Source organism: Channa argus, unplaced genomic scaffold (assembly GCF_033026475.1).
Source record: "Channa argus isolate prfri unplaced genomic scaffold, Channa argus male v1.0 Contig024, whole genome shotgun sequence".
Taxonomy (NCBI): Eukaryota; Metazoa; Chordata; class Actinopteri; order Anabantiformes; family Channidae; genus Channa; species Channa argus.
This window is the reverse complement of record NW_027125243.1, coordinates 695,344-723,195: the sequence shown is the minus strand read 5'-3', so window position 1 is coordinate 723,195 and position 27,852 is coordinate 695,344. Positions and strand designations below refer to the sequence as shown.

General features: G+C 41.6%; 27 pseudogenes; all 27 read left to right on the top strand.

The window, feature by feature from the left end:
- Positions 1–498: 498 nt before the first annotated feature.
- Positions 499–617, top strand: LOC137115767 (5S ribosomal RNA; annotated as a pseudogene).
- An 857-nt stretch (positions 618–1,474) lies between these two features.
- On the top strand, positions 1,475–1,593 carry LOC137115762 (5S ribosomal RNA; annotated as a pseudogene).
- A 1,791-nt stretch (positions 1,594–3,384) lies between these two features.
- Positions 3,385–3,503, top strand: LOC137115761 (5S ribosomal RNA; annotated as a pseudogene).
- Positions 3,504–4,360: 857 nt separating this feature from the next.
- Positions 4,361–4,479, top strand: LOC137115786 (5S ribosomal RNA; annotated as a pseudogene).
- Positions 4,480–5,346: 867 nt separating this feature from the next.
- LOC137115774 (5S ribosomal RNA) lies at positions 5,347–5,465 on the top strand (annotated as a pseudogene).
- An 867-nt stretch (positions 5,466–6,332) lies between these two features.
- On the top strand, positions 6,333–6,451 carry LOC137115766 (5S ribosomal RNA; annotated as a pseudogene).
- Positions 6,452–7,308: 857 nt separating this feature from the next.
- On the top strand, positions 7,309–7,427 carry LOC137115793 (5S ribosomal RNA; annotated as a pseudogene).
- An 857-nt stretch (positions 7,428–8,284) lies between these two features.
- LOC137115770 (5S ribosomal RNA) lies at positions 8,285–8,403 on the top strand (annotated as a pseudogene).
- An 867-nt stretch (positions 8,404–9,270) lies between these two features.
- LOC137115779 (5S ribosomal RNA) lies at positions 9,271–9,389 on the top strand (annotated as a pseudogene).
- An 867-nt stretch (positions 9,390–10,256) lies between these two features.
- LOC137115778 (5S ribosomal RNA) lies at positions 10,257–10,375 on the top strand (annotated as a pseudogene).
- An 867-nt stretch (positions 10,376–11,242) lies between these two features.
- Positions 11,243–11,361, top strand: LOC137115781 (5S ribosomal RNA; annotated as a pseudogene).
- Positions 11,362–12,218: 857 nt separating this feature from the next.
- Positions 12,219–12,337, top strand: LOC137115791 (5S ribosomal RNA; annotated as a pseudogene).
- An 857-nt stretch (positions 12,338–13,194) lies between these two features.
- On the top strand, positions 13,195–13,313 carry LOC137115768 (5S ribosomal RNA; annotated as a pseudogene).
- Positions 13,314–14,180: 867 nt separating this feature from the next.
- LOC137115784 (5S ribosomal RNA) lies at positions 14,181–14,299 on the top strand (annotated as a pseudogene).
- An 867-nt stretch (positions 14,300–15,166) lies between these two features.
- On the top strand, positions 15,167–15,285 carry LOC137115780 (5S ribosomal RNA; annotated as a pseudogene).
- Positions 15,286–16,142: 857 nt separating this feature from the next.
- On the top strand, positions 16,143–16,261 carry LOC137115769 (5S ribosomal RNA; annotated as a pseudogene).
- An 870-nt stretch (positions 16,262–17,131) lies between these two features.
- Positions 17,132–17,250, top strand: LOC137115782 (5S ribosomal RNA; annotated as a pseudogene).
- Positions 17,251–18,117: 867 nt separating this feature from the next.
- Positions 18,118–18,236, top strand: LOC137115773 (5S ribosomal RNA; annotated as a pseudogene).
- Positions 18,237–19,090: 854 nt separating this feature from the next.
- Positions 19,091–19,209, top strand: LOC137115783 (5S ribosomal RNA; annotated as a pseudogene).
- Positions 19,210–20,076: 867 nt separating this feature from the next.
- Positions 20,077–20,195, top strand: LOC137115772 (5S ribosomal RNA; annotated as a pseudogene).
- Positions 20,196–21,062: 867 nt separating this feature from the next.
- Positions 21,063–21,181, top strand: LOC137115777 (5S ribosomal RNA; annotated as a pseudogene).
- Positions 21,182–22,038: 857 nt separating this feature from the next.
- On the top strand, positions 22,039–22,157 carry LOC137115765 (5S ribosomal RNA; annotated as a pseudogene).
- An 857-nt stretch (positions 22,158–23,014) lies between these two features.
- LOC137115790 (5S ribosomal RNA) lies at positions 23,015–23,133 on the top strand (annotated as a pseudogene).
- Positions 23,134–24,514: 1,381 nt separating this feature from the next.
- On the top strand, positions 24,515–24,633 carry LOC137115776 (5S ribosomal RNA; annotated as a pseudogene).
- An 857-nt stretch (positions 24,634–25,490) lies between these two features.
- Positions 25,491–25,609, top strand: LOC137115764 (5S ribosomal RNA; annotated as a pseudogene).
- Positions 25,610–26,466: 857 nt separating this feature from the next.
- On the top strand, positions 26,467–26,585 carry LOC137115775 (5S ribosomal RNA; annotated as a pseudogene).
- An 857-nt stretch (positions 26,586–27,442) lies between these two features.
- Positions 27,443–27,561, top strand: LOC137115771 (5S ribosomal RNA; annotated as a pseudogene).
- Positions 27,562–27,852: the final 291 nt, after the last annotated feature.

Here is a 27,852-nt window from a genome sequence, read left to right as displayed (position 1 = left end):
TGTTAGGTTTTGTGCCGTGGTTTTGTTTATAAATTGTATATTTTGTAAATAGTATTAAATCTGTAGGGGTGGACTGCCATTTTCTTTTCATTGTTTTCTCTTGTTTTCACATTAGGGAGTTAGGGTTAGCGACTGTCTTTTAGTTTGTTTATTTCTATCAGGCTAGCTAGCGCTTTCTGTGGGAAATGGCTTATTTTGTTTATTATGTTGGCCTTGGTTCGCCCTGAGTTGTAGTGTCATGTTTTGTTTGACACTTTCTTTCGTTTAAAATAAATATCATTCTGTTGGAACATCTCAATCCTGGATTTTGGTTTGAGGATCGGAGAGGGAACATGCAAATTTATCTTTGTATGTTTCACCCTGACCCCCTAGACAGGGGCGTAACAGACCAGTACAGTTATAGTACTTTGTACTTTGCCACATTTATCTTCTTCTTAGCAAGTGTCATGCATTCTGCTTCTCCAGCGTTTTTAAGAGCTGTTGATGATGTCAAATGCAGCTTACGGCCACACCGCTCTCTAAGCGCCCGATCTCGTCTGATCTCGGCAGCCAAATAGAGCCGGGCCTGGTTAGTACTTGGTAGGAAGACCGCCTGGGAATACCAGGTGCTGTAAGCTTTTTTGCTTGGGTTTACGGGCAGCACAAGCTGGTGTTACTGCCTATTAATTCATAGAAATTGTTCTATATTTTCATCAAATTTTGTTCTTTCATTGCTGTTTTGCTACTTTATTGGTTTGCCAACCATCGTGCTTCATTACTAGTAGACCATGTTACGGTCCTGGCCATATGTGTTGTTTTTATTTTGTTGTTCTTATAGGTGCCCTGCCTGATTGGCCGGATTGGGGGGCAGTACAGGAAGCTGATTGGTCCATCCTACACTTCCTGGAGTTTTAAAAGTACGGTTCCCAACAGCTAGCGAGGCTCTTTCTGGCATCAGCACCTGTTTGCTGTTCTTGGTTTCTAAACCTTATTTAGCATTTTTGAATTGTTAGGTTTTGTGCCGTGGTTTTGTTTATAAATTGTATATTTTGTAAATAGTATTAAATCTGTAGGGGTGAACTGCCATTTTCTTTGGACTGTTTTCACATTAGGGAGTTAGGGTTAGCGACTGTCTTTTGGTTTGTTTATTTCTATCAGGCTAGCTAGCACTTTCTGTGGGAAATGGCTTATTTTGTTTATTATGTTGGCCTTGGTTCGCCCTGAGTTGTAGTGTCATGTTTTGTTTGACACTTTCTTTCGTTTAAAATAAATATCATTCTGTTGGAACATCTCGATCCTGGATTTTGGTTTGGGGATCGGAGAGGGAACATGCTAATTTATCTTTGTATGTTGCACCCTGAGCCCCTAGACAGGGGCGTAACAGACCAGTACAGTTATAGTACTTTGTACTTTGCCACATTTATCTTCTTCTTAGCAAGTGTCATGCATTCTGCTTCTCCAGCGTTTTTAAGAGCTGTTGATGATGTCAAATGCAGCTTACGGCCACACCGCTCTCTAAGCGCCCGATCTCGTCCGATCTCGGCAGCCAAATAGAGCCGGGCCTGGTTAGTACTTGGTAGGAAGACCGCCTGGGAATACCAGGTGCTGTAAGCTTTTTTGCTTGGGTTTACGGGCAGCACAAGCTGGTGTTACTGCCTATTAATTCATAGAAATTGTTCTATATTTTCATCAAATTTTGTTCTTTCATTGCTGTTTTGCTACTTTATTGGTTTGCCAACCATCGTGCTTCATTACTAGTAGACCATGTTACGGTCCTGGCCATATGTGTTGTTTTTATTTTCTTGTTCTTATAGGTGCCCTGCCTGATTGGCCGGATTGGGGGGCAGTACAGGAAGCTGATTGGTCCATCCTACACTTCCTGGAGTTTTAAAAGTACGGTTCCCAACAGCTAGCGAGGCTCTTTCTGGCATCAGCACCTGTTTGCTGTTCTTGGTTTCTAAACCTTATTTAGCATTTTTGAATTGTTAGGTTTTGTGCCGTGGTTTTGTTTATAAATTGTATATTTTGTAAATAGTATTAAATCTGTAGGGGTGAACTGCCATTTTCTTTGGACTGTTTTCACATTAGGGAGTTAGGGTTAGCGACTGTCTTTTGGTTTGTTTATTTCTATCAGGCTAGCTAGCACTTTCTGTGGGAAATGGCTTATTTTGTTTATTATGTTGGCCTTGGTTCGCCCTGAGTTGTAGTGTCATGTTTTGTTTGACACTTTCTTTCGTTTAAAATAAATATTATTCTGTTGGAACATCTCGATCCTGGATTTTGGTTTGGGGATCGGAGAGGGAACATGCTAATTTATCTTTGTATGTTGCACCCTGAGCCCCTAGACAGGGGCGTAACCGACCAGTACAGTTATAGTACTTTGTACTTTGCCACATTTATCTTCTTCTTAGCAAGTGTCATGCATTCTGCTTCTCCAGCGTTTTTAAGAGCTGTTGATGATGTCAAATGCAGCTTACGGCCACACCGCTCTCTGAGCGCCCGATCTCGTCCGATCTCGGCAGCCAAATAGATCCAGGTGCTGTAAGCTTTTTTGCTTGGGTTTACGGGCAGCACAAGCTGTTGTTACTGCCTATTTATTCATAGAAATTGTTCTATATTTTCATCAAATTTTGTTCTTTCATTGCTGTTTTGCTACTTTATTGGTTTGCCAACCATCGTGCTTCATTACTAGTAGACCATGTTACGGTCCTGGCCATATGTGTTGTTTTTATTTTGTTGTTCTTATAGGTGCCCTGCCTGATTGGCCGGATTGGGGGGCAGTACAGGAAGCTGATTGGTCCATCCTACACTTCCTGGAGTTTTAAAAGTACGGTTCCCAACAGCTAGCGAGGCTCTTTCTGGCATCAGCACCTGTTTGCTGTTCTTGGTTTCTAAACCTTATTTAGCATTTTTGAATTGTTAGGTTTTGTGCCGTGGTTTTGTTTATAAATTGTATATTTTGTAAATAGTATTAAATCTGTAGGGGTGAACTGCCATTTTCTTTGGACTGTTTTCACATTAGGGAGTTAGGGTTAGCGACTGTCTTTTGGTTTGTTTATTTCTATCAGGCTAGCTAGCACTTTCTGTGGGAAATGGCTTATTTTGTTTATTATGTTGGCCTTGGTTCGCCCTGAGTTGTAGTGTCATGTTTTGTTTGACACTTTCTTTCGTTTAAAATAAATATCATTCTGTTGGAACATCTCGATCATGGATTTTGGTTTGGGGATCGGAGAGGGAACATGCTAATTTATCTTTGTATGTTGCACCCTGAGCCCCTAGACAGGGGCGTAACAGACCAGTACAGTTATAGTACTTTGTACTTTGCCACATTTATCTTCTTCTTAGCAAGTGTCATGCATTCTGCTTCTCCAGCGTTTTTAAGAGCTGTTGATGATGTCAAATGCAGCTTACGGCCACACCGCTCTCTAAGCGCCCGATCTCGTCCGATCTCGGCAGCCAAATAGAGCCGGGCCTGGTTAGTACTTGGTAGGAAGACCGCCTGGGAATACCAGGTGCTGTAAGCTTTTTTGCTTGGGTTTACGGGCAGCACAAGCTGTTGTTACTGCCTATTTATTCATAGAAATTGTTCTATATTTTCATCAAATTTTGTTCTTTCATTGCTGTTTTGCTACTTTATTGGTTTGTCAACCATCGTGCTTCATTACTAGTAGACCATGTTACGGTCCTGGCCATATGTGTTGTTTTTATTTTGTTGTTCTTATAGGTGCCCTGCCTGATTGGCCGGATTTGGGGGAAGTACAGGAAGCTGATTGGTCCATCCTACACTTCCTGGAGTTTTAAAAGTACGGTTCCCAACAGCTAGCGAGGCTCTTTCTGGCAGCAGCACCTGTTTGCTGTTCTTGGTTTCCAAACCTTATTTAGCATTTTTGAATTGTTAGGTTTTGTGCCGTGGTTTTGTTTATAAATTGTATATTTTGTAAATAGTATTAAATCTGTAGGGGTGAACTGCCATTTTCTTTGGACTGTTTTCACATTAGGGAGTTAGGGTTAGCGACTGTCTTTTGGTTTGTTTATTTCTATCAGGCTAGCTAGCACTTTCTGTGGGAAATGGCTTATTTTGTTTATTATGTTGGCCTTGGTTCGCCCTGAGTTGTAGTGTCATGTTTTGTTTGACACTTTCTTTCGTTTAAAATAAATATCATTCTGTTGGAACATCTCGATCATGGATTTTGGTTTGGGGATCGGAGAGGGAACATGCTAATTTATCTTTGTATGTTGCACCCTGAGCCCCTAGACAGGGGCGTAACAGACCAGTACAGTTATAGTACTTTGTACTTTGCCACATTTATCTTCTTCTTAGCAAGTGTCATGCATTCTGCTTCTCCAGCGTTTTTAAGAGCTGTTGATGATGTCAAATGCAGCTTACGGCCACAACGCTCTCTAAGCGCCCGATCTCGCCCGATCTCGGCAGCCAAATAGAGCCGGGCCTGGTTAGTACTTGGTAGGAAGACCGCCTGGGAATACCAGGTGCTGTAAGCTTTTTTGCTTGGGTTTACGGGCAGCTCAAGCTGGTGTTACTGCCTATTTATTCATAGAAATTGTTCTATATTTTCATCAAATTTTGTTCTTTCATTGCTGTTTTGCTACTTTATTGGTTTGTCAACCATCGTACTTCATTACTAGTAGACCATGTTACGGTCCTGGCCATATGTGTTGTTTTTATTTTCTTGTTCTTATAGGTGCCCTGCCTGATTGGCCGGATTTGGGGGAAGTACAGGAAGCTGATTGGTCCATCTTACACTTCCTGGAGTTTTAAAAGTACGGTTCCCAACAGCTAGCGAGGCTCTTTCTGGCAGTAGCACCTGTTTGCTGTTCTTGGTTTCCAAATCTTATTTAGCATTTTTGAATTGTTAGGTTTTGTTCCGTGGTTTTATTTATATATTGTATATTTTGTAAATAGTATTAAATCTGTAGGGGTGGACTGCCATTTTCTTTTGATTGTTTTCTCTTGTTTTCACATTAGGGAGTTAGGGTTAGCGACTGTCTTTTGGTTTGTTTATTTCTATCAGGCTAGCTAGCGCTTTCTGTGGGAAATGGCTTATTTTGTTTATTATGTTGGCCTTGGTTCGCCCTGAGTTGTAGTGTCATGTTTTGTTTGACACTTTCTTTCGTTTAAAATAAATATCATTCTGTTGGAACATCTCAGTCCTGGATTTTGGTTTGAGGATCGGAGAGGGAACATGCAAATTTATCTTTGTATGTTTCACCCTGACCCCCTAGACAGGGGCGTAACAGACCAGTACAGTTATAGTACTTTGTACTTTGCCACATTTATCTTCTTCTTAGCAAGTGTCATGCATTCTGCTTCTCCAGCGTTTTTAAGAGCTGTTGATGATGTCAAATGCAGCTTACGGCCACACCGCTCTCTAAGCGCCCGATCTCGCCCGATCTCGGCAGCCAAATAGAGCCGGGCCTGGTTAGTACTTGGTAGGAAGACCGCCTGGGAATACCAGGTGCTGTAAGCTTTTTTGCTTGGGTTTACGGGCAGCACAAGCTGGTGTTACTGCCTATTTATTCATAGAAATTGTTCTATATTTTCATCAAATTTTGTTCTTTCATTGCTGTTTTGCTACTTTATTGGTTTGCCAACCATCGTGCTTCATTACTAGTAGACCATGTTACGGTCCTGGCCATATGTGTTGTTTTTATTTTCTTGTTCTTATAGGTGCCCTGCCTGATTGGCCGGATTTGGGGGAAGTACAGGAAGCTGATTGGTCCATCCTACACTTCCTGGAGTTTTAAAAGTACGGTTCCCAACAGCTAGCGAGGCTCTTTCTGGCAGTAGCACCTGTTTGCTGTTCTTGGTTTCCAAATCTTATTTAGCATTTTTGAATTGTTAGGTTTTGTGCCGTGGTTTTGTTTATAAATTGTATATTTTGTAAATAGTATTAAATCTGTAGGGGTGGACTGCCATTTTCTTTTCATTGTTTTCTCTTGTTTTCACATTAGGGAGTTAGGGTTAGCGACTGTCTTTTAGTTTGTTTATTTCTATCAGGCTAGCTAGCGCTTTCTGTGGGAAATGGCTTATTTTGTTTATTATGTTGGCCTTGGTTCGCCCTGAGTTGTAGTGTCATGTTTTGTTTGACACTTTCTTTCGTTTAAAATAAATATCATTCTGTTGGAACATCTCAATCCTGGATTTTGGTTTGAGGATCGGAGAGGGAACATGCAAATTTATCTTTGTATGTTTCACCCTGACCCCCTAGACAGGGGCGTAACAGACCAGTACAGTTATAGTACTTTGTACTTTGCCACATTTATCTTCTTCTTAGCAAGTGTCATGCATTCTGCTTCTCCAGCGTTTTTAAGAGCTGTTGATGATGTCAAATGCAGCTTACGGCCACACCGCTCTCTAAGCGCCCGATCTCGTCTGATCTCGGCAGCCAAATAGAGCCGGGCCTGGTTAGTACTTGGTAGGAAGACCGCCTGGGAATACCAGGTGCTGTAAGCTTTTTTGCTTGGGTTTACGGGCAGCACAAGCTGGTGTTACTGCCTATTAATTCATAGAAATTGTTCTATATTTTCATCAAATTTTGTTCTTTCATTGCTGTTTTGCTACTTTATTGGTTTGCCAACCATCGTGCTTCATTACTAGTAGACCATGTTACGGTCCTGGCCATATGTGTTGTTTTTATTTTGTTGTTCTTATAGGTGCCCTGCCTGATTGGCCGGATTGGGGGGCAGTACAGGAAGCTGATTGGTCCATCCTACACTTCCTGGAGTTTTAAAAGTACGGTTCCCAACAGCTAGCGAGGCTCTTTCTGGCATCAGCACCTGTTTGCTGTTCTTGGTTTCTAAACCTTATTTAGCATTTTTGAATTGTTAGGTTTTGTGCCGTGGTTTTGTTTATAAATTGTATATTTTGTAAATAGTATTAAATCTGTAGGGGTGAACTGCCATTTTCTTTGGACTGTTTTCACATTAGGGAGTTAGGGTTAGCGACTGTCTTTTGGTTTGTTTATTTCTATCAGGCTAGCTAGCACTTTCTGTGGGAAATGGCTTATTTTGTTTATTATGTTGGCCTTGGTTCGCCCTGAGTTGTAGTGTCATGTTTTGTTTGACACTTTCTTTCGTTTAAAATAAATATCATTCTGTTGGAACATCTCGATCCTGGATTTTGGTTTGGGGATCGGAGAGGGAACATGCTAATTTATCTTTGTATGTTGCACCCTGAGCCCCTAGACAGGGGCGTAACAGACCAGTACAGTTATAGTACTTTGTACTTTGCCACATTTATCTTCTTCTTAGCAAGTGTCATGCATTCTGCTTCTCCAGCGTTTTTAAGAGCTGTTGATGATGTCAAATGCAGCTTACGGCCACACCGCTCTCTAAGCGCCCGATCTCGTCCGATCTCGGCAGCCAAATAGAGCCGGGCCTGGTTAGTACTTGGTAGGAAGACCGCCTGGGAATACCAGGTGCTGTAAGCTTTTTTGCTTGGGTTTACGGGCAGCACAAGCTGGTGTTACTGCCTATTAATTCATAGAAATTGTTCTATATTTTCATCAAATTTTGTTCTTTCATTGCTGTTTTGCTACTTTATTGGTTTGCCAACCATCGTGCTTCATTACTAGTAGACCATGTTACGGTCCTGGCCATATGTGTTGTTTTTATTTTGTTGTTCTTATAGGTGCCCTGCCTGATTGGCCGGATTGGGGGGCAGTACAGGAAGCTGATTGGTCCATCCTACACTTCCTGGAGTTTTAAAAGTACGGTTCCCAACAGCTAGCGAGGCTCTTTCTGGCATCAGCACCTGTTTGCTGTTCTTGGTTTCTAAACCTTATTTAGCATTTTTGAATTGTTAGGTTTTGTGCCGTGGTTTTGTTTATAAATTGTATATTTTGTAAATAGTATTAAATCTGTAGGGGTGAACTGCCATTTTCTTTGGACTGTTTTCACATTAGGGAGTTAGGGTTAGCGACTGTCTTTTGGTTTGTTTATTTCTATCAGGCTAGCTAGCACTTTCTGTGGGAAATGGCTTATTTTGTTTATTATGTTGGCCTTGGTTCGCCCTGAGTTGTAGTGTCATGTTTTGTTTGACACTTTCTTTCGTTTAAAATAAATATTATTCTGTTGGAACATCTCGATCCTGGATTTTGGTTTGGGGATCGGAGAGGGAACATGCTAATTTATCTTTGTATGTTGCACCCTGAGCCCCTAGACAGGGGCGTAACCGACCAGTACAGTTATAGTACTTTGTACTTTGCCACATTTATCTTCTTCTTAGCAAGTGTCATGCATTCTGCTTCTCCAGCGTTTTTAAGAGCTGTTGATGATGTCAAATGCAGCTTACGGCCACACCGCTCTCTGAGCGCCCGATCTCGTCCGATCTCGGCAGCCAAATAGAGCCGGGCCTGGTTAGTACTTGGTAGGAAGACCGCGTGGGAATACCAGGTGCTGTAAGCTTTTTTGCTTGGGTTTACGGGCAGCACAAGCTGGTGTTACTGCCTATTTATTCATAGAAATTGTTCTATATTTTCATCAAATTTTGTTCTTTCATTACTGTTTTGCTACTTTATTGGTTTGTCAACCATCGTGCTTCATTACTAGTAGACCATGTTACGGTCCTGGCCATATGTGTTGTTTTTATTTTGTTGTTCTTATAGGTGCCCTGCCTGATTGGCCGGATTGGGGGGCAGTACAGGAAGCTGATTGGTCGATCCTACACTTCCTGGAGTTTTAAAAGTACGGTTCCCAACAGCTAGCGAGGCTCTTTCTGGCATCAGCACCTGTTTGCTGTTCTTGGTTTCCAAACCTTATTTAGCATTTTTGAATTGTTAGGTTTTGTGCCGTGGTTTTGTTTATAAATTGTATATTTTGTAAATAGTATTAAATCTGTAGGGGTGAACAGCCATTTTCTTTTGATTGTTTTCTCTTGTTTTCACATTAGGGAGTTAGGGTTAGCGACTGTCTTTTGGTTTGTTTATTTCTATCAGGCTAGCTAGCACTTTTTGTGGGAAATGGCTTATTTTGTTTATTATGTTGGCCTTGGTTCGCCCTGAGTTGTAGTGTCATGTTTTGTTTGACACTTTCTTTCGTTTAAAATAAATATCATTCTGTTGGAACATCTCGATCCTGGATTTTGGTTTGGGGATCGGAGAGGGAACATGCTAATTTATCTTTGTATGTTGCACCCTGACCCCCTGGACAGGGGCGTAACAGACCAGTACAGTTATAGTACTTTGTACTTTGCCACATTTATCTTCTTCTTAGCAAGTGTCATGCATTCTGCTTCTCCAGCGTTTTTAAGAGCTGTTGATGATGTCAAATGCAGCTTACGGCCACACCGCTCTCTAAGCGCCCGATCTCGTCCGATCTCAGCAGCCAAATAGAGCCGGGCCTGGTTAGTACTTGGTAGGAAGACCGCGTGGGAATACCAGGTGCTGTAAGCTTTTTTGCTTGGGTTTACGGGCAGCACAAGCTGGTGTTACTGCCTATTTATTCATAGAAATTGTTCTATATTTTCATCAAATTTTGTTCTTTCATTACTGTTTTGCTACTTTATTGGTTTGTCAACCATCGTGCTTCATTACTAGTAGACCATGTTACGGTCCTGGCCATATGTGTTGTTTTTATTTTGTTGTTCTTATAGGTGCCCTGCCTGATTGGCCGGATTGGGGGGCAGTACAGGAAGCTGATTGGTCCATCCTACACTTCCTGGAGTTTTAAAAGTACGGTTCCCAACAGCTAGCGAGGCTCTTTCTGGCAGCAGCACCTGTTTGCTGTTCTTGGTTTCCAAACTTTATTTAGCATTTTTGAATTGTTAGGTTTTATGCCGTGGTTTTGTTTATAAATTGTATATTTTGTAAATAGTATTAAATCTGAAGGGGTGAACAGCCATTTTCTTTTGATTGTTTTCTCTTGTTTTCACATTAGGGAGTTAGGGTTAGCGACTGTCTTTTGGTTTGTTTATTTCTATCAGGCTAGCTAGCACTTTTTGTGGGAAATGGCTTATTTTGTTTATTATGTTGGCCTTGGTTCGCCCTGAGTTGTAGTGTCATGTTTTGTTTGACACTTTCTTTCGTTTAAAATAAATATCATTCTGTTGGAACATCTCGATCCTGGATTTTGGTTTGGGGATCGGAGAGGGAACATGCTAATTTATCTTTGTATGTTGCACCCTGACCCCCTGGACAGGGGCGTAACAGACCAGTACAGTTATAGTACTTTGTACTTTGCCACATTTATCTTCTTCTTAGCAAGTGTCATGCATTCTGCTTCTCCAGCGTTTTTAAGAGCTGTTGATGATGTCAAATGCAGCTTACGGCCACACCGCTCTCTAAGCGCCCGATCTCGTCCGATCTCAGCAGCCAAATAGAGCCGGGCCTGGTTAGTACTTGGTAGGAAGACCGCGTGGGAATACCAGGTGCTGTAAGCTTTTTTGCTTGGGTTTACGGGCAGCACAAGCTGGTGTTACTGCCTATTTATTCATAGAAATTGTTCTATATTTTCATCAAATTTTGTTCTTTCATTACTGTTTTGCTACTTTATTGGTTTGTCAACCATCGTGCTTCATTACTAGTAGACCATGTTACGGTCCTGGCCATATGTGTTGTTTTTATTTTGTTGTTCTTATAGGTGCCCTGCCTGATTGGCCGGATTGGGGGGCAGTACAGGAAGCTGATTGGTCCATCCTACACTTCCTGGAGTTTTAAAAGTACGGTTCCCAACAGCTAGCGAGGCTCTTTCTGGCAGCAGCACCTGTTTGCTGTTCTTGGTTTCCAAACTTTATTTAGCATTTTTGAATTGTTAGGTTTTATGCCGTGGTTTTGTTTATAAATTGTATATTTTGTAAATAGTATTAAATCTGAAGGGGTGAACAGCCATTTTCTTTTGATTGTTTTCTCTTGTTTTCACATTAGGGAGTTAGGGTTAGCGACTGTCTTTTGGTTTGTTTATTTCTATCAGGCTAGCTAGCACTTTTTGTGGGAAATGGCTTATTTTGTTTATTATGTTGGCCTTGGTTCGCCCTGAGTTGTAGTGTCATGTTTTGTTTGACACTTTCTTTCGTTTAAAATAAATATCATTCTGTTGGAACATCTCGATCCTGGATTTTGGTTTGGGGATCGGAGAGGGAACATGCTAATTTATCTTTGTATGTTGCACCCTGACCCCCTGGACAGGGGCGTAACAGACCAGTACAGTTATAGTACTTTGTACTTTGCCACATTTATCTTCTTCTTAGCAAGTTTCATGCATTCTGCTTCTCCAACATTTTTAAGAGCTGTTGATGATGTCAAATGCAGCTTACGGCCACACCGCTCTCTAAGCGCCGGATCTCGTCCGATCTCAGCAGCCAAATAGAGCCGGGCCTGGTTAGTACTTGGTAGGAAGACCGCGTGGGAATACCAGGTGCTGTAAGCTTTTTTGCTTGGGTTTACGGGCAGCACAAGCTGGTGTTACTGCCTATTTATTCATAGAAATTGTTCTATATTTTCATCAAATTTTGTTCTTTCATTACTGTTTTGCTACTTTATTGGTTTGTCAACCATCGTGCTTCATTACTAGTAGACCATGTTACGGTCCTGGCCATATGTGTTGTTTTTATTTTGTTGTTCTTATAGGTGCCCTGCCTGATTGGCCGGATTGGGGGGCAGTACAGGAAGCTGATTGGTCCATCCTACACTTCCTGGAGTTTTAAAAGTACGGTTCCCAACAGCTAGCGAGGCTCTTTCTGGCAGCAGCACCTGTTTGCTGTTCTTGGTTTCCAAACTTTATTTAGCATTTTTGAATTGTTAGGTTTTATGCCGTGGTTTTGTTTATAAATTGTATATTTTGTAAATAGTATTAAATCTGTAGGGGTGAACTGCCATTTTCTTTGGATTGTTTTCACATTTGGGAGTTAGGGTTAGCGACTGTCTTTTGGTTTGTTTATTTCTATCAGGCTAGCTAGCACTTTCTGTGGGAAATGGCTTATTTTGTTTATTATGTTGGCCTTGGTTCGCCCTGAGTTGTAGTGTCATGTTTTGTTTGACACTTTCTTTCGTTTAAAATAAATATCATTCTGTTGGAACATCTCGATCCTGGATTTTGGTTTGGGGATCGGAGAGGGAACATGCTAATTTATCTTTGTATGTTGCACCCTGACCCCCTGGACAGGGGCGTAACAGACCAGTACAGTTATAGTACTTTGTACTTTGCCACATTTATCTTCTTCTTAGCAAGTGTCATGCATTCTGCTTCTCCAGCGTTTTTAAGAGCTGTTGATGATGTCAAATGCAGCTTACGGCCACACCGCTCTCTAAGCGCCCGATCTCGTCCGATCTCGGCAGCCAAATAGAGCCGGGCCTGGTTAGTACTTGGTAGGAAGACCGCCTGGGAATACCAGGTGCTGTAAGCTTGTTTGCTTGGGTTTACGGGCAGCACAAGCTGGTGTTACTGCCTATTTATTCATAGAAATTGTTCTATATTTTCATCAAATTTTGTTCTTTCATTGCTGTTTTGCTACTTTATTGGTTTTTCAACCATCGTGCTTCATTACTAGTAGACCATGTTACGGTCCTGGCCATATGTGTTGTTTTTATTTTGTTGTTCTTATAGGTGCCCTGCCTGATTGGCCGGATTGAGGGGCAGTACAGGAAGCTGATTGGTCCATCCTACACTTCCTGGAGTTTTAAAAGTACGGTTCCCAACAGCTAGCGAGGCTCTTTCTGGCAGCAGCACCTGTTTGCTGTTCTTGGTTTCCAAACCTTATTTAGCATTTTTGAATTGTTAGGTTTTATGCCGTGGTTTTGTTTATAAATTGTATATTTTGTAAATAGTATTAAATCTGTAGGGGTGAACTGCCATTTTCTTTGGATTGTTTTCACATTTGGGAGTTAGGGTTAGCGACTGTCTTTTGGTTTGTTTATTTCTATCAGGCTAGCTAGCACTTTCTGTGGGAAATGGCTTATTTTGTTTATTATGTTGGCCTTGGTTCGCCCTGAGTTGTAGTGTCATGTTTTGTTTGACACTTTCTTTCGTTTAAAATAAATATCATTCTGTTGGAACATCTCGATCCTGGATTTTGGTTTGGGGATCGGAGAGGGAACATGCTAATTTATCTTTGTATGTTGCACCCTGACCCCCTGGACAGGGGCGTAACAGACCAGTACAGTTATAGTACTTTGTACTTTGCCACATTTATCTTCTTCTTAGCAAGTTTCATGCATTCTGCTTCTCCAACATTTTTAAGAGCTGTTGATGATGTCAAATGCAGCTTACGGCCACACCGCTCTCCAAGCGCCCGATCTCGTCCGATCTCGGCAGCCAAATAGAGCCGGGCCTGGTTAGTACTTGGTAGGAAGACCGCGTGGGAATACCAGGTGCTGTAAGCTTTTTTGCTTGGGTTTACGGGCAGCACAAGCTGCTGTTACTGCCTATTTATTCATAGAAATTGTTCTATATTTTCATCAAATTTTGTTCTTTCATTACTGTTTTGCTACTTTATTGGTTTGTCAACCATCGTGCTTCATTACTAGTAGACCATGTTACGGTCCTGGCCATATGTGTTGTTTTTATTTTGTTGTTCTTATAGGTGCCCTGCCTGATTGGCCGGATTGAGGGGCAGTACAGGAAGCTGATTGGTCCATCCTACACTTCCTGGAGTTTTAAAAGTACGGTTCCCAACAGCTAGCGAGGCTCTTTCTGGCAGCAGCACCTGTTTGCTGTTCTTGGTTTCCAAACCTTATTTAGCATTTTTGAATTGTTAGGTTTTGTGCCGTGGTTTTGTTTATAAATTGTATATTTTGTAAATAGTATTAAATCTGTAGGGGTGAACAGCCATTTTCTTTTGATTGTTTTCTCTTGTTTTCACATTACGGAGTTAGGGTTAGCGACTGTCTTTTGGTTTGTTTATTTCTATCAGGCTAGCTAGCACTTTCTGTGGGAAATGGCTTATTTTGTTTATTATGTTGGCCTTGGTTCGCCCTGAGTTGTAGTGTCATGTTTTGTTTGACACTTTCTTTCGTTTAAAATAAATATCATTCTGTTGGAACATCTCGATCCTGGATTTTGGTTTGGGGATCGGAGAGGGAACATGCTAATTTATCTTTGTATGTTGCACCCTGACCCCCTAGACAGGGGCGTAACAGACCAGTACAGTTATAGTACTTTGTACTTTGCCACATTTATCTTCTTCTTAGCAAGTGTCATGCATTCTGCTTCTCCAGCGTTTTTAAGAGCTGTTGATGATGTCAAATGCAGCTTACGGCCACACCGCTCTCTGAGCGCCCGATCTCGTCCGACCTCGGCAGCCAAATAGAGCCGGACCTGGTTAGTACTTGGTAGGAAGACCGCCTGGGAATACCAGGTGCTGTAAACTTTTTTGCTTGGGTTTACGGGCAGCACAAACTGGTGTTACTGCCTATTTATTCATAGAAATTGTTGTATATTTTCATCAAATTTTGTTCTTTCATTGCTGTTTTGCTACTTTATTGGTTTGTCAACCATCGTGCTTCATTACTAGTAGACCATGTTACGGTCCTGGCCATATGTGTTGTTTTTATTTTGTCGTTCTTATAGGTGCCCTGCCTGATTGGCCGGATTGAGGGGCAGTACAGAAGGCTGATTGGTCGATCCTACACTTCCTGGAGTTTTAAAAGTACGGTTCCCAACAGCTAGCGAGGCTCTTTCTGGCATCAGCACCTGTTTGCTGTTCTTGGTTTCCAAACCTTATTTAGCATTTTTGAATTGTTAGGTTTTGTGCCGTGGTTTTGTTTATAAATTGTATATTTTGTAAATAGTATTAAATCTGTAGGGGTGAACAGCCATTTTCTTTTGATTGTTTTCTCTTGTTTTCACATTAGGGAGTTAGGGTTAGCGACTGTCTTTTGGTTTGTTTATTTCTATCAGGCTAGCTAGCACTTTGTGTGGGAAATGGCTTATTTTGTTTATTATGTTGGCCTTGGTTTGCCCTGAGTTGTAGTGTCATGTTTTGTTTGACACTTTCTTTCCTTTAAAATAAATATCATTCTGTTGGAACATCTCGATCCTGGATTTTGGTTTAGGGATCGGAGAGGGAACATGCTAATTTATCTTTGTATGTTGCACCCTGACCCCCTGGACAGGGGCGTAACAGACCAGTACAGTTATAGTACTTTGTACTTTGCCACATTTATCTTCTTCTTAGCAAGTTTCATGCATTCTGCTTCTCCAACATTTTTAAGAGCTGTTGATGATGTCAAATGCAGCTTACGGCCACACCGCTCTCTAAGCGCCGGATCTCGTCCGATCTCAGCAGCCAAATAGAGCCGGGCCTGGTTAGTACTTGGTAGGAAGACCGCGTGGGAATACCAGGTGCTGTAAGCTTTTTTGCTTGGGTTTACGGGCAGCACAAGCTGGTGTTACTGCCTATTTATTCATAGAAATTGTTCTATATTTTCATCAAATTTTGTTCTTTCATTACTGTTTTGCTACTTTATTGGTTTGTCAACCATCGTGCTTCATTACTAGTAGACCATGTTACGGTCCTGGCCATATGTGTTGTTTTTATTTTGTTGTTCTTATAGGTGCCCTGCCTGATTGGCCGGATTGGGGGGCAGTAAAGGAAGCTGATTGGTCCATCCTACACTTCCTGGAGTTTTAAAAGTACGGTTCCCAACAGCTAGCGAGGCTCTTTCTGGCAGCAGCACCTGTTTGCTGTTCTTGGTTTCCAAACTTTATTTAGCATTTTTGAATTGTTAGGTTTTATGCCGTGGTTTTGTTTATAAATTGTATATTTTGTAAATAGTATTAAATCTGTAGGGGTGAACTGCCATTTTCTTTGGATTGTTTTCACATTTGGGAGTTAGGGTTAGCGACTGTCTTTTGGTTTGTTTATTTCTATCAGGCTAGCTAGCACTTTCTGTGGGAAATGGCTTATTTTGTTTATTATGTTGGCCTTGGTTCGCCCTGAGTTGTAGTGTCATGTTTTGTTTGACACTTTCTTTCGTTTAAAATAAATATCATTCTGTTGGAACATCTCGATCCTGGATTTTGGTTTGGGGATCGGAGAGGGAACATGCTAATTTATCTTTGTATGTTGCACCCTGACCCCCTGGACAGGGGCGTAACAGACCAGTACAGTTATAGTACTTTGTACTTTGCCACATTTATCTTCTTCTTAGCAAGTGTCATGCATTCTGCTTCTCCAGCGTTTTTAAGAGCTGTTGATGATGTCAAATGCAGCTTACGGCCACACCGCTCTCTAAGCGCCCGATCTCGTCCGATCTCGGCAGCCAAATAGAGCCGGGCTTGGTTAGTACTTGGTAGGAAGACCGCCTGGGAATACCAGGTGCTGTAAGCTTTTTTGCTTGGGTTTACGGGCAGCACAAGCTGGTGTTACTGCCTATTTATTCATAGAAATTGTTCTATATTTTCATCAAATTTTGTTCTTTCATTGCTGTTTTGCTACTTTATTGGTTTTTCAACCATCGTGCTTCATTACTAGTAGACCATGTTACGGTCCTGGCCATATGTGTTGTTTTTATTTTTTCGTTCTTATAGGTGCCCTGCCTGATTGGCCGGATTGAGGGGCAGTACAGGAAGCTGATTGGTCCATCCTACACTTCCTGGAGTTTTAAAAGTACGGTTCCCAACAGCTAGCGAGGCTCTTTCTGGCAGCAGCACCTGTTTGCTGTTCTTGGTTTCCAAACCTTATTTAGCATTTTTGAATTGTTAGGTTTTGTGCCGTGGTTTTGTTTATAAATTGTATATTTTGTAAATAGTATTAAATCTGTAGGGGTGAACAGCCATTTTCTTTTGATTGTTTTCTCTTGTTTTCACATTAGGGAGTTAGGGTTAGCGACTGTCTTTTGGTTTGTTTATTTCTATCAGGCTAGCTAGCACTTTCTGTGGGAAATGGCTTATTTTGTTTATTATGTTGGCCTTGGTTCGCCCTGAGTTGTAGTGTCATGTTTTGTTTGACACTTTCTTTCGTTTAAAATAAATATCATTCTGTTGGAACATCTCGATCCTGGATTTTGGTTTGGGGATCGGAGAGGGAACATGCTAATTTATCTTTGTATGTTGCACCCTGACCCCCTGGACAGGGGCGTAACAGACCAGTACAGTTATAGTACTTTGTACTTTGCCACATTTATCTTCTTCTTAGCAAGTGTCATGCATTCTGCTTCTCCAGCGTTTTTAAGAGCTGTTGATGATGATGTCAAATGCAGCTTACGGCCACACCGCTCTCTAAGCGCCCGATCTCGTCCGATCTCGGCAGCCAAATAGAGCCGGGCCTGGTTAGTACTTGGTAGGAAGACCGCCTGGGAATACCAGGTGCTGTAAGCTTTTTTGCTTGGGTTTACGGGCAGCACAAGCTGGTGTTACTGCCTATTTATTCATAGAAATTGTTCTATATTTTCATCAAATTTTGTTCTTTCATTGCTGTTTTGCTACTTTATTGGTTTTTCAACCATCGTGCTTCATTACTAGTAGACCATGTTACGGTCCTGGCCATATGTGTTGTTTTTATTTTCTCGTTCTTATAGGTGCCCTGCCTGATTGGCCGGATTGAGGGGCAGTACAGGAAGCTGATTGGTCCATCCTACACTTCCTGGAGTTTTAAAAGTACGGTTCCCAACAGCTAGCGAGGCTCTTTCTGGCAGCAGCACCTGTTTGCTTTTCTTGGTTTCCAAACCTTATTTAGCATTTTTGAATTGTTAGGTTTTGTGCCGTGGTTTTGTTTATAAATTGTATATTTTGTAAATAGTATTAAATCTGTAGGGGTGAACAGCCATTTTCTTTTGATTGTTTTCTCTTGTTTTCACATTAGGGAGTTAGGGTTAGCGACTGTCTTTTGGTTTGTTTATTTCTATCAGGCTAGCTAGCACTTTCTGTGGGAAATGGCTTATTTTGTTTATTATGTTGGCCTTGGTTCGCCCTGAGTTGTAGTGTCATGTTTTGTTTGACACTTTCTTTCGTTTAAAATAAATATCATTCTGTTGGAACATCTCGATCCTGGATTTTGGTTTGGGGATCGGAGAGGGAACATGCTAATTTATCTTTGTATGTTGCACCCTGACCCCCTGGACAGGGGCGTAACAGACCAGTACAGTTATAGTACTTTGTACTTTGCCACATTTGTCTTCTTCTTAGCAAGTGTCATTCATTCTGCTTCTCCAGTGTCTTTAAGAGCTGTTGATGATGTCAAATGCAGCTTACGGCCACACCGCTCTCTAAGCGCCCGATCTCGTCCGATCTCGGCAGCCAATTAGAGCCGGGCCTGGTTAGTACTTGGTAGGAAGACCGCCTGGGAATACCAGGTGTTGTAAGCTTTTTTGCTTGGGTTTACGGGCAGCACAAGCTGGTGTTACTGCCTATTTATTCATAGAAATTGTTCTCTGTTTTCATCAAATTTTGTTCTTTCATTGCTGTTTTGCTACTTTATTGGTTTTTCAACCATCGTGCTTCATTACTAGTAGACCATGTTACGGTCCTGGCCATATGTGTTGTTTTTATTTTCTCGTTCTTATAGGTGCCCTGCCTGATTGGCCGGATTGAGGGGCAGTACAGGAAGCTGATTGGTCCATCCTACACTTCCTGGAGTTTTAAAAGTACGGTTCCCAACAGCTAGCGAGGCTCTTTCTGGCAGCAGCACCTGTTTGCTGTTCTTGGTTTCCAAACTTTATTTAACATTTTTGAATTGTTAGGTTTTATGCCGTGGTTTTGTTTATAAATTGTATATTTTGTAAATAGTATTAAATCTGTAGGGGTGAACTGCCATTTTCTTTGGATTGTTTTCACATTTGGGAGTTAGGGTTAGCGACTGTCTTTTGGTTTGTTTATTTCTATCAGGCTAGCTAGCACTTTCTGTGGGAAATGGCTTATTTTGTTTATTATGTTGGCCTTGGTTCGCCCTGAGTTGTAGTGTCATGTTTTGTTTGACACTTTCTTTCGTTTAAAATAAATATTCTGTTGGAACATCTCGATCCTGGATTTTGGTTTGGGGATCGGAGAGGGAACATGCTAATTTATCTTTGTATGTTGCACCCTGACCCCCTGGACAGGGGCGTAACAGACCAGTACAGTTATAGTACTTTGTACTTTGCCACATTTGTCTTCTTCTTAGCAAGTGTCATGCATTCTGATTCTCCAGCGTTTTTAAGAGCTGTTGATGATGTCAAATGCAGCTTACGGCCACACCGCTCTCTAAGCGCCCTATCTCGTCCGATCTCGGCAGCCAAATAGAGCCGGGCCTGGTTAGTACTTGGTAGGAAGACCGCCTGGGAATACCAGGTGCTGTAAGCTTTTTTGCTTGGGTTTACGGGCAGCACAAGCTGGTGTTACTGCCTATTTATTCATAGAAATTGTTCTATATTTTTATCAAATTTTGTTCTTTCATTGCTGTTTTGCTACTTTATTGGTTTGTCAACCATCGTGCTTCATTACTAGTAGACCATGTTATGGTCCTGGCCATATGTGTTGTTTTTATGTTGTTGTTCTTATAGGTGCCCTGCCTGATTGGCCGGGTTGGGGGGCAGTACAGGAAGCTGATTGGTCCATCCTACACTTCCTGGAGTTTTAAAAGTACGGTTCCCAACAGCTAGCGAGGCTCTTTCTGGCAGCAACACCTGTTTGCTGTTCTTGGTTTCCAAACCTTATTTAGCATTTTTGAATTGTTAGGTTTTGTGCCGTGGTTTTGTTTATAAATTGTATATTTTGTAATTCGTATTAAATCTGTAGGGGTGAACAGCGATTTTCTTTTGATTGTTTTCTCTTGTTTTCACATTAGGGAGTTAGGGTTAGCGACTGTCTTTTGGTTTGTTTATTTCTATCAGGCTAGCTAGCACTTTCTGTGGGAAATGGCTTATTTTGTTTATTATGTTGGCCTTGGTTCGCCCTGAGTTGTAGTGTCATGTTTTGTTTGACACTTTCTTTCGTTTAAAATAAATATCATTCTGTTGGAACATCTCGATCCTGGATTTTGGTTTGGGGATCGGAGAGGGAACATGCTAATTTATCTTTGTATGTTGCACCCTGAGCCCCTAGACAGGGGCGTAACCGACCAGTACAGTTATAGTACTTTGTACTTTGCCACATTTATCTTCTTCTTAGCAAGTGTCATGCATTCTGCTTCTCCAGCGTTTTTAAGAGCTGTTGATGATGTCAAATGCAGCTTACGGCCACACCGCTCTCTGAGCGCCCGATCTCGTCCGATCTCGGCAGCCAAATAGGGCCGGGCCGGGTTAGTACTTGGTAGGAAGACCGCCTGGGAATACCAGGTGCTGTAAGCTTTTTTGCTTGGGTTTACGGGCAGCACAAGCTGGTGTTACTGCCTATTTATTCATAGAAATTGTTCTATATTTTCATCACATTTTGTTCTTTCATTGCTGTTTTGCTACTTTATTGGTTTGCCAACCATCGTGCTTCATTACTAGTAGACCATGTTACGGTCCTGGCCATATGTGTTGTTTTTATTTTCTTGTTCTTATAGGTGCCCTGCCTGATTGGCCGGATTTGGGGGCAGTACAGGAAGCTGATTGGTCCATCCTACACTTCCTGGAGTTTTAAAAGTACGGTTCCCAACAGCTAGCGAGGCTCTTTCTGGCATCAGCACCTGTTTGCTGTTCTTGGTTTCCAAATCTTATTTAGCATTTTTGAATTGTTAGGTTTTGTGCCGTGGTTTTGTTTATAAATTGTATATTTTGTAAATAGTATTAAATCTGTAGGGGTGGACTGCCATTTTCTTTTGATTGTTTTCTCTTGTTTTCACATTAGGGAGTTAGGGTTAGCGACTGTCTTTTGGTTTGTTTATTTCTATCAGGCTAGCTAGCGCTTTCTGTGGGAAATGGCTTATTTTGTTTATTATGTTGGCCTTGGTTCGCCCTGAGTTGTAGTGTCATGTTTTGTTTGACACTTTCTTTCGTTTAAAATAAATATCATTCTGTTGGAACATCTCAATCCTGGATTTTGGTTTGAGGATCGGAGAGGGAACATGCAAATTTATCTTTGTATGTTTCACCCTGACCCCCTAGACAGGGGCGTAACAGACCAGTACAGTTATAGTACTTTTTACTTTGCCACATTTATCTTCTTCTTAGCAAGTGTCATGCATTCTGCTTCTCCAGCGTTTTTAAGAGCTGTTGATGATGTCAAATGCAGCTTACGGCCACACCGCTCTCTAAGCGCCCGATCTCGGCCGATCTCGGCAGCCAAATAGAGCCGGGCCTGGTTAGTACTTGGTAGGAAGACCGCCTGGGAATACCAGGTGCTGTAAGCTTTTTTGCTTGGGTTTACGGGCAGCACAAGCTGGTGTTACTGCCTATTAATTCATAGAAATTGTTCTATATTTTCATCAAATTTTGTTCTTTCATTGCTGTTTTGCTACTTTATTGGTTTGCCAACCATCGTGCTTCATTACTAGTAGACCATGTTACGGTCCTGGCCATATGTGTTGTTTTTATTTTCTTGTTCTTATAGGTGCCCTGCCTGATTGGCCGGATTGGGGGGCAGTACAGGAAGCTGATTGGTCCATCCTACACTTCCTGGAGTTTTAAAAGTACGGTTCCCAACAGCTAGCGAGGCTCTTTCTGGCATCAGCACCTGTTTGCTGTTCTTGGTTTCTAAACCTTATTTAGCATTTTTGAATTGTTAGGTTTTGTGCCGTGGTTTTGTTTATAAATTGTATATTTTGTAAATAGTATTAAATCTGTAGGGGTGAACTGCCATTTTCTTTGGACTGTTTTCACATTAGGGAGTTAGGGTTAGCGACTGTCTTTTGGTTTGTTTATTTCTATCAGGCTAGCTAGCACTTTCTGTGGGAAATGGCTTATTTTGTTTATTATGTTGGCCTTGGTTCGCCCTGAGTTGTAGTGTCATGTTTTGTTTGACACTTTCTTTCGTTTAAAATAAATATCATTCTGTTGGAACATCTCGATCCTGGATTTTGGTTTGGGGATCGGAGAGGGAACATGCTAATTTATCTTTGTATGTTTCACCCTGACCCCCTAGACAGGGGCGTAACAGACCAGTACAGTTATAGTACTTTGTACTTTGCCACATTTATCTTCTTCTTAGCAAGTGTCATGCATTCTGCTTCTCCAGCGTTTTTAAGAGCTGTTGATGATGTCAAATGCAGCTTACGGCCACACCGCTCTTTAAGCGCCCGATCTCGTCCGATCTCGGCAGCCAAATAGGGCCGGGCCTGGTTAGTACTTGGTAGGAAGACCGCCTGGGAATACCAGGTGCTGTAAGCTTTTTTGCTTGGGTTTACGGGCAGCACAAGCTGGTGTTACTGCCTATTTATTCATAGAAATTGTTCTATATTTTCATCAAATTTTGTTCTTTCATTGCTGTTTTGGTACTTTATTGGTTTGTCAACCATCGTGCTTCATTACTAGTAGACCATGTTACGGTCCTGGCCATATGTGTTGTTTTTATTTTGTTGTTCTTATAGGTGCCCTGCCTGATTGGCCGGATTTGGGGGAAGTACAGGAAGCTGATTGGTCCATCCTACACTTCCTGGAGTTTTAAAAGTACGGTTCCCAACAGCTAGCGAGGCTCTTTCTAGCAGCAGCACCTGTTTGCTGTTCTTGGTTTCCAAACCTTATTTAGCATTTTTGAATTGTTAGGTTTTGTGCCGTGGTTTTGTTTATAAATTGTATATTTTGTAAATAGTATTAAATCTGTAGGGGTGAACTGCCATTTTCTTTGGACTGTTTTCACATTAGGGAGTTAGGGTTAGCGACTGTCTTTTGGTTTGTTTATTTCTATCAGGCTAGCTAGCACGTTCTGTGGGAAATGGCTTATTTTGTTTATTATGTTGGCCTTGGTTCGCCCTGAGTTGTAGTGTCATGTTTTGTTTGACACTTTCTTTCGTTTAAAATAAATATCATTCTGTTGGAACATCTCAATCCTGGATTTTGGTTTGAGGATCGGAGAGGGAACATGCAAATTTATCTTTGTATGTTTCACCCTGACCCCCTAGACAGGGGCGTAACAGACCAGTACAGTTATAGTACTTTGTACTTTGCCACATTTATCTTCTTCTTAGCAAGTGTCATGCATTCTGCTTCTCCAGCGTTTTTAAGAGCTGTTGATGATGTCAAATGTAGCTTACGGCCACAACGCTCTCTAAGCGCCTGATCTCGCCCGATCTCGGCAGCCAAATAGAGCCGGGCCTGGTTAGTACTTGGTAGGAAGACCGCCTGGGAATACCAGGTGCTGTAAGCTTTTTTGCTTGGGTTTACGGGCAGCTCAAGCTGGTGTTACTGCCTATTTATTCATAGAAATTGTTCTATATTTTCATCAAATTTTGTTCTTTCATTGCTGTTTTGCTACTTTATTGGTTTGTCAACCATCGTGCTTCATTACTAGTAGACCATGTTACGGTCCTGGCCATATGTGTTGTTTTTATTTTCTTGTTCTTATAGGTGCCCTGCCTGATTGGCCGGATTTGGGGGAAGTACAGGAAGCTGATTGGTCCATCCTACACTTCCTGGAGTTTTAAAAGTACGGTTCCCAACAGCTAGCGAGGCTCTTTCTGGCAGTAGCACCTGTTTGCTGTTCTTGGTTTCCAAATCTTATTTAGCATTTTTGAATTGTTAGGTTTTGTGCCGTGGTTTTGTTTATATATATTGTATATTTTGTAAATAGTATTAAATCTGTAGGGGTGGACTGCCATTTTCTTTTGATTGTTTTCTCTTGTTTTCACATTAGGGAGTTAGGGTTAGCGACTGTCTTTTGGTTTGTTTATTTCTATCAGGCTAGCTAGCGCTTTCTGTGGGAAATGGCTTATTTTGTTTATTATGTTGGCCTTGGTTCGCCCTGAGTTGTAGTGTCATGTTTTGTTTGACACTTTCTTTCGTTTAAAATAAATATCATTCTGTTGGAACATCTCAATCCTGGATTTTGGTTTGAGGATCGGAGAGGGAACATGCAAATTTATCTTTGTATGTTTCACCCTGACCCCCTAGACAGGGGCGTAACAGACCAGAAGCTGATTGGTCCATCCTACACTTCCTGGAGTTTTAAAAGTACGGTTCCCAACAGCTAGCGAGGCTCTTTCTAGCAGCAGCACCTGTTTGCTGTTCTTGGTTTCCAAACCTTATTTAGCATTTTTGAATTGTTAGGTTTTGTGCCGTGGTTTTGTTTATAAATTGTATATTTTGTAAATAGTATTAAATCTGTAGGGGTGAACTGCCATTTTCTTTGGACTGTTTTCACATTAGGGAGTTAGGGTTAGCGACTGTCTTTTGGTTTGTTTATTTCTATCAGGCTAGCTAGCGCTTTCTGTGGGAAATGGCTTATTTTGTTTATTATGTTGGCCTTGGTTCGCCCTGAGTTGTAGTGTCATGTTTTGTTTGACACTTTCTTTCGTTTAAAATAAATATCATTCTGTTGGAACATCTCAATCCTGGATTTTGGTTTGAGGATCGGAGAGGGAACATGCAAATTTATCTTTGTATGTTTCACCCTGACCCCCTAGACAGGGGCGTAACAGACCAGTACAGTTATAGTACTTTTTACTTTGCCACATTTATCTTCTTCTTAGCAAGTGTCATGCATTCTGCTTCTCCAGCGTTTTTAAGAGCTGTTGATGATGTCAAATGCAGCTTACGGCCACACCGCTCTCTAAGCGCCCGATCTCGGCCGATCTCGGCAGCCAAATAGAGCCGGGCCTGGTTAGTACTTGGTAGGAAGACCGCCTGGGAATACCAGGTGCTGTAAGCTTTTTTGCTTGGGTTTACGGGCAGCACAAGCTGGTGTTACTGCCTATTAATTCATAGAAATTGTTCTATATTTTCATCAAATTTTGTTCTTTCATTGCTGTTTTGCTACTTTATTGGTTTGCCAACCATCGTGCTTCATTACTAGTAGACCATGTTACGGTCCTGGCCATATGTGTTGTTTTTATTTTCTTGTTCTTATAGGTGCCCTGCCTGATTGGCCGGATTGGGGGGCAGTACAGGAAGCTGATTGGTCCATCCTACACTTCCTGGAGTTTTAAAAGTACGGTTCCCAACAGCTAGCGAGGCTCTTTCTGGCATCAGCACCTGTTTGCTGTTCTTGGTTTCTAAACCTTATTTAGCATTTTTGAATTGTTAGGTTTTGTGCCGTGGTTTTGTTTATAAATTGTATATTTTGTAAATAGTATTAAATCTGTAGGGGTGAACTGCCATTTTCTTTGGACTGTTTTCACATTAGGGAGTTAGGGTTAGCGACTGTCTTTTGGTTTGTTTATTTCTATCAGGCTAGCTAGCACTTTCTGTGGGAAATGGCTTATTTTGTTTATTATGTTGGCCTTGGTTCGCCCTGAGTTGTAGTGTCATGTTTTGTTTGACACTTTCTTTCGTTTAAAATAAATATCATTCTGTTGGAACATCTCGATCCTGGATTTTGGTTTGGGGATCGGAGAGGGAACATGCTAATTTATCTTTGTATGTTTCACCCTGACCCCCTAGACAGGGGCGTAACAGACCAGTACAGTTATAGTACTTTGTACTTTGCCACATTTATCTTCTTCTTAGCAAGTGTCATGCATTCTGCTTCTCCAGCGTTTTTAAGAGCTGTTGATGATGTCAAATGCAGCTTACGGCCACACCGCTCTTTAAGCGCCCGATCTCGTCCGATCTCGGCAGCCAAATAGGGCCGGGCCTGGTTAGTACTTGGTAGGAAGACCGCCTGGGAATACCAGGTGCTGTAAGCTTTTTTGCTTGGGTTTACGGGCAGCACAAGCTGGTGTTACTGCCTATTTATTCATAGAAATTGTTCTATATTTTCATCAAATTTTGTTCTTTCATTGCTGTTTTGCTACTTTATTGGTTTGTCAACCATCGTGCTTCATTACTAGTAGACCATGTTACGGTCCTGGCCATATGTGTTGTTTTTATTTTGTTGTTCTTATAGGTGCCCTGCCTGATTGGCCGGATTTGGGGGAAGTACAGGAAGCTGATTGGTCCATCCTACACTTCCTGGAGTTTTAAAAGTACGGTTCCCAACAGCTAGCGAGGCTCTTTCTAGCAGCAGCACCTGTTTGCTGTTCTTGGTTTCCAAACCTTATTTAGCATTTTTGAATTGTTAGGTTTTGTGCCGTGGTTTTGTTTATAAATTGTATATTTTGTAAATAGTATTAAATCTGTAGGGGTGAACTGCCATTTTCTTTGGACTGTTTTCACATTAGGGAGTTAGGGTTAGCGACTGTCTTTTGGTTTGTTTATTTCTATCAGGCTAGCTAGCACGTTCTGTGGGAAATGGCTTATTTTGTTTATTATGTTGGCCTTGGTTCGCCCTGAGTTGTAGTGTCATGTTTTGTTTGACACTTTCTTTCGTTTAAAATAAATATCATTCTGTTGGAACATCTCAATCCTGGATTTTGGTTTGAGGATCGGAGAGGGAACATGCAAATTTATCTTTGTATGTTTCACCCTGACCCCCTAGACAGGGGCGTAACAGACCAGTACAGTTATAGTACTTTGTACTTTGCCACATTTATCTTCTTCTTAGCAAGTGTCATGCATTCTGCTTCTCCAGCGTTTTTAAGAGCTGTTGATGATGTCAAATGCAGCTTACGGCCACACCGCTCTCTAAGCGCCCGATCTCGGCCGATCTCGGCAGCCAAATAGAGCCGGGCCTGGTTAGTACTTGGTAGGAAGACCGCCTGGGAATACCAGGTGCTGTAAGCTTTTTTGCTTGGGTTTACGGGCAGCACAAGCTGGTGTTACTGCCTATTAATTCATAGAAATTGTTCTATATTTTCATCAAATTTTGTTCTTTCATTGCTGTTTTGCTACTTTATTGGTTTGCCAACCATCGTGCTTCATTACTAGTAGACCATGTTACGGTCCTGGCCATATGTGTTGTTTTTATTTTCTTGTTCTTATAGGTGCCCTGCCTGATTGGCCGGATTGGGGGGCAGTACAGGAAGCTGATTGGTCCATCCTACACTTCCTGGAGTTTTAAAAGTACGGTTCCCAACAGCTAGCGAGGCTCTTTCTGGCATCAGCACCTGTTTGCTGTTCTTGGTTTCTAAACCTTATTTAGCATTTTTTAATTGTTAGGTTTTGTGCCGTGGTTTTGTTTATAAATTGTATATTTTGTAAATAGTATTAAATCTGTAGGGGTGAACTGCCATTTTCTTTGGACTGTTTTCACATTAGGGAGTTAGGGTTAGCGACTGTCTTTTGGTTTGTTTATTTCTATCAGGCTAGCTAGCACTTTCTGTGGGAAATGGCTTATTTTGTTTATTATGTTGGCCTTGGTTCGCCCTGAGTTGTAGTGTCATGTTTTGTTTGACACTTTCTTTCGTTTAAAATAAATATCATTCTGTTGGAACATCTCGATCCTGGATTTTGGTTTGGGGATCGGAGAGGGAACATGCTAATTTATCTTTGTATGTTTCACCCTGACCCCCTAGACAGGGGCGTAACAGACCAGTACAGTTATAGTACTTTGTACTTTGCCACATTTATCTTCTTCTTAGCAAGTGTCATGCATTCTGCTTCTCCAGCGTTTTTAAGAGCTGTTGATGATGTCAAATGCAGCTTACGGCCACACCGCTCTCTAAGCGCCCGATCTCGTCCGATCTCGGCAGCCAAATAGAGCCGGGCCTGGTTAGTACTTGGTAGGAAGACCGCCTGGGAATACCAGGTGCTGTAAGCTTTTTTGCTTGGGTTTACGGGCAGCACAAGCTGGTGTTACTGCCTATTTATTCATAGAAATTGTTCTATATTTTCATCAAATTTTGTTCTTTCATTGCTGTTTTGCTACTTTATTGGTTTGTCAACCACCGTGCTTCATTACTAGTAGACCATGTTACGGTCCTGGCCATATGTGTTGTTTTTATTTTGTTGTTCTTATAGGTGCCCTGCCTGATTGGCCGGATTTGGGGGAAGTACAGGAAGCTGATTGGTCCATCCTACACTTCCTGGAGTTTTAAAAGTACGGTTCCCA